Source organism: Myotis daubentonii, chromosome 2, assembly GCF_963259705.1.
Source record: "Myotis daubentonii chromosome 2, mMyoDau2.1, whole genome shotgun sequence".
NCBI classification, from domain to species: domain Eukaryota; kingdom Metazoa; phylum Chordata; class Mammalia; order Chiroptera; family Vespertilionidae; genus Myotis; species Myotis daubentonii.
The window spans coordinates 73,072,494-73,078,415 of NC_081841.1; positions in this window are offsets into that span (position 1 = coordinate 73,072,494).

Sequence of the window (5,922 nt, forward strand, 5' to 3'; positions counted from 1 at the left end):
ATACAGATTCACAGACATCAGCATGTACATATTCCCCCCCCCCCCATGGTACTAGAAGGAGGTCTGGATTGCTAGCCTCTTAGAAAGGAATTCTTTAGCTGAAGTAGCAGGGATCAGTAAAAAGATGGGCAAAAAAAAAAAAAAAAAAGGATCTGAGACATTACCACCTTACTGGTAAATGTGCTGATTAACATCAAAGAGGAATTGTTTCTCTTCCCAAGAGATTTCTTGCTCTTATTGTTTTACCAACAAAACACACACACGCAAACATTTTATATATAGAGAAAAAAGCATTATTACATTCAATTGATAAAAGTTTGAGGGTAAGAATGAAGAACTCTTGGAAACTCTTGAAATTCACGATTCATTTATCTAACTGAAGGACAGGGTTAGTTGGATAGAACTGCCAGAAAATTAGACTTGACTGATATTCTAAATCCTTTGCATTTTTGTATAAATTTAAGAAACAATTTTTAAATTTACACATATACACACACACGTACAAACTGTTGAAACCTTTATTGAAATTGCAATAAATCTAAAGAGCAATATTAGGAGAGTTGGTATTTATGAACTATATTATTATATATGGAATATGCCTTGATTCACTTATACCTTATCAAAGGCTCACAAAATGGCTTATTTTCCTTACATTTCTGATATTCATTAGCTTTATTACCTAACACTCATTTTGCTAGCACTCCTTTTCTAATTATTTTTCATAATTATATACTGTTATGTTCTACTTATATTTGTATTTTTAGCTTTATTTCTGTCTACATGGAGAACATCCTCATATAATTGCAAATTTTTAATATTGCTTTAGTCTTTCTTCATGGCTCATATACAGTCAATTTTTATAGGTTGACTTTTATAGTATAAATTCTATTGTTAGGTGCAATTGTATTATATGTGTTAAGTAAAATTTCTTAATCATGTCCAAATCTCTGTCCTCACTGTGCTTCATTGTCCACTGTCAACTCTCCATTTACCAATATGTCCTTCTCAGGCCCCTGCATCACAGAGGAGGTGCTGGGAGCTACATTTCCCAGAATTCCCCATGAGAGGCACGTCATAAGCTGTGGTTCCTCTTGAATCTCAATGACACTATCTTATCTGCTCATTTACCTGCTATATCTTGCTGCTTTCCTGAAATTGTTCACAGTACATCGTACATACTATGTGAGGCCTAGGCTACTATGATCATGAAGAGTGGCAGGTGACCAAGAGGTTCAGAACTCTAGATCAACTAATTCAATCAGAAATTGTTATGTTTCAAAATCAGGATTCATCCCTGCAAGGGCCAGGATATTCCTACTCTATCCTTCATTTTGCATGTGAGCTCTACAGAGTCCCCCAAAAGTGTCTGTAAAGTTCTCGGGTGTCTCTTCTCTTTTACAGATCCTGTGTTCCAATACTGGTTTCCTTAGCTCTTTATGGTCCCATAGCTCTAGGCCATTTCTTCCAGAATTGTTATATACGCTTATTGCAAATGCAGCTCCCAAACTGAGCTTCCCCACCTAGATTTCTTCTCTTCTCGGATATTAGAACCATACATTTGTAGGACCTTGTTAGATTTTCAATGCTGATAAGCAAATTATTGTTATATTTTTAATATTTTTTCCTAGTTATTCACAGCAGGGCATGGTCTAGATTTAGTCTAGGTTAGTTTGACATACCAGGGATGGAGTCATTTACTTTTTTTTTTTTAATATACATTTGAGCACATCAATTAAATACCTCTTTTTCATTGTGGGGAGAAAAATAAAAGAAAACAAGTTTGCAAGGCATAGACTATGTCGTTATTAGTTACTAGAGGCCCAGTGCACACAATTTGTGCGCAGGTAAGGTCTCTAGCGGCTGCTGGCTGCCGGCTGCCAGCCGGGGCCTCTCTTCGCACCTGCCTTGCACTCCTGGGTCGGAGTGTCCCTGAGGGCGCTCCCTTTGCACCCACCTTGGCCTGGCAGCTGCCCACTCACCTGCTCCACCATCCTGCCATGGTCCCACTCTCATTGGGGGCCGGCAGTGCCTCCATTGCCACCCACTGCCAGGGCCGCATTGCTGACGCCCACCATGTTCTGTGCTGCCCCCTAGTGGTCAGTGCACGTCTAACTCCCTGTTGGTCAAACTCCTGCCTGTGGGGACAATTTGCATGTTAGCCTTTTATTATATAGGATACTGTAAACATAACACCTAGCTAAGAAAAAATAAAGAATAATGTATTGTTTTATTTAATTTACTATATATAGTAACTTAATATATATATATGTACATATATATATATACTTATACTATATATAGTATAAATGTGTAAAAGGCATATATTTTTATTATTTATAATAACCAGAATATTATTATATCTTCCTGTCTTATCTCAACTTTTTAATATTAATAATTGCTGTCAAATTGGTCACAGTTTCATATAGAAAAGCTCAACTGTCTTAGATTATATCCAAGTGCTATATGTCCTGCTAATGAGACTCACCCAGGTATGAGAATATGCCAAGGTACTTCAGTCTTATAGTTTAAAAATAAGGACAAATGATCTCCTTTCTAAGTTTCTTGAAAAATAGATTTCATTTCTCAAAAATAGTCCTCATACTTTCACCACTACATTAGTTTTGATAAATTGCATATCTCCTATAGTCAGAAGAAATTGAAATATTTTGACTTATTTTATAAGAACATATTTTTATCTCAGCATTGCTATCTAACAATAAAAAAGTCTTGCTATATTAACCTACAAAAAATTTAAAAGTTAAAATATTTTTTCAGAAATATTTCACAAAGGAATTTCTGAGTTGATTTTTCCTATATTGAGACAATACCTAGGCTTTGTATTAGAAAAGAAACATGACCATAAATTTATTTATTTTTTTATAATAAAATGCTGAGTACTACCCGAATTCTTATATTTCACCAAATATCAGGAAATTTGAGCAAGATAGTTGTCATTCAATCTAACTTTGACAATGAAGTGACTTCACTCAGATATAGGTAGATCGGACATAATTGTTCCTGCAACAAATTGGTTTAAAGCTACTACCTTCTTTTTCATGTAGAAGTATAATTAAGAAACAATCATTTCTTGTTTAAATTAGAAAAAAATGCATTTAAATTCTACTATATTCTTATTGATATAGAGTGTATTTTTACAAATAGATATAAATGTACACTGGACTTTCCTAATGTTCACTAAAAAAATATTTTTAAAAACCTCTGCTGGCCACTCTCTGTTTGTTCACTTTGTCCCAACCTCTTTACTATGTTTCCTCCTCCAACCGAGTCTGTTCTAACCTGGACATGTGTCATTTTTTGTTTCTCTGCCCAAAAGGTATATTACTCAGAAATACTTAGGGCTCCCTCCTCACTCTATACAAGCCCCTGGTCATATTTCACTTAATTTGAAAGGTCTTTGCTATTCACCTTATCTAATTTAGTGCTTCTTTCCCCTTACTCTGTTACTTATCTTCTTGACTGTTAATCACTTTCTGACATGATAGCATGTGCTTGTTTATTTTCTGTGACACAGGAATGTAAGTTTTATGAAAGCAGGGCTTTGGTTTTGTTCTCATCAATACCCCAGCACCTGAGCAGTGTCAGGCTCAGACAAGCTTTGAATACATGGTTGTTCTTGTTTGAGGTTAGAATGAAGCTCTTGGCTCCACAGTCAGCCAGCTGACCAAGGCATGGATTCCTGCCTCATTACTGCCAACCTTGTTCCTATAGCTTCCTCATCATGATTAGACAGAATGTCTTATAGGTTCATCTTTGCCAAAACCTTTTTCATTCTTTTCTCCCAAAACAGAGTTTTAATTTGCACCTGTAGATCACAATCTTCTAACAGCTATATGCCTAGGATTTAGACACACTGAGTACCAACTTGGGTTTTGCATTTCTTGTATGTAGTTCTCCTATGTGCCATGTCTTATGAATGAGAAGCTCACCTCCTGGAGTTAATGTTTGCACACAGTTACTACAATTGAACATTGAATTTATGTCTAAGCCAGCTAACTTGGAGAGACACAGAAAAAAATTACACAGTTACCAACTTATGACAAAAATAAATAAAACAGTATATATTCTATACTTTAGAAATATATATCATATTTTTTTTATTTTAGAGATTTTGAACCACATAAAAATTATTTATGTGATTGCTATTCATTTCATCTGACTTAAAAACACTTAAAGATGTGTCTTCAAATTTAGTTGTAAAATGTGAGTGGATATTTAATGATGTAAAAGTCATAGAAGTGGTTAGGAAAGTGCAGAAATATAATATGGGAATTATTCCCTAGGATATATGTATCTTCTGTGTATATGTGTGTGTTTTTCATTCCTAGAAAAGGACAGTGTGAAAATGGCACAGATGTGAAAAAGATTTATAGTTGTTCAGCAAACAGTATTCAATCCAGTTTTCCTGGCAAGCTGAACAATGTGAAACTTGGCCAGGAAGTATAGGTGAGAAGAAGAAAAAAACAGTGTTAAGTCTGTATCACAGTGTGAAAGGCCTTGAATGCCAGCTGAAAATTTATGTATATAAATTTGGCACAAGAAACCTCAAGCAAAGAAAGCTGTAGTGCTTTCCAAGATGGAATCACAATGACAGCTAAATTGTATGGAACAGCACTGAATGATAACTTCCTCCAAAATATCCAGTTTTAAGAAATTAAGGGAGAATGACATAAATTTTTAAAAGTTGTAGAAAAAAAAGTTGTAACATGTAAGTTATGATTTTAATAGGATTTAGAGTATGTACTTTAACAAAACAAATATTTACAGTTGGACATAAACTATTTTTACTATTTCACACTTTTTCAATTATTATTGTTATATCATTTTGGACTCATGTCTTTTCTTCTATACACTGCCCAAAATCTCATCTTTCCACTGTATCATCCTTTGAAACTATGAATAAGAAGTAGAGTTAAAATAAATTAATCACCACACACACACACACACACACCTTATCTAATACAGGTAATATGGAAATTGACCATCACTCCAACACACAAGATGGCCACCCCCATGTGGACACAAGATGGCCAGCAGGGGAGGGCAGTTGGGAGGGACCAGGCCAACAGGGGAGTGCAGTTGGGGGGACCAGGCATGCAGAGGAAAGCTGTTAGGGGTGACCAGGTCTGCAGGGGAGGGCAGTTGGGGGTTACCAGGCTGGCAGGGGAGGGAAGTTAAGGGCAACTGGGCCAGCAGGGGAGGGAAGTTGGGGGCAATTGGGCTGGCAGGGGAGGGCAGTTAGGGGTGACTGGGCCAGCAAGGGAAGGCACTTGGGGGCAACCAGGCCTGCAGGGGAGGGCAGTTGGGGGCAACCAATCTGGAAAGGGGAGGGCAGTTAAGGTTGACCAGGCCAGCAGGGGAGGACAGTTGCGGGTGAGCAGGCTGGCAAATGAGGGCAATTAAGGGTGACCAGGCTGGCAGGGGAGGGCAGTTAGGGGAAATCAGGCCATCAGGGGAGCAGTTAGGCATTGATCAGGCTAGCAGGGGAGTGTTTAGGGTCAATCAGGCAGGCAGGCAGGTGAATGGTTTGGTGCCAGCAGTACTGAATTGTGGGAGGGATGTCCAACTGCCCGTTTAGGCCCAATCCCACACAGGCAGTCGGATATCCCTTGAGGGGTCCCAGATTGGAGAGGGTGTAGGCTGGGCTGAGGGACACACCTCCTGCCATGCACAAATTTTGTGCACCAGGCCTCTAGTATGTTATAGGGGAAATCAGTACCTGTGTTATATATTGATGTAACACTAACACTCACAAAGAAAGACCTCAGAGAACATCACATGATATGAAAAATGGAGCCATAATAATTCTTTCTCTCAGTATAAATACAATTCCCCTGGATTTTGATGATTTCTTTGGAAATTTTTACCAAAGTAGACATGAGGAAAAAAAAAAAAAGATCCCAG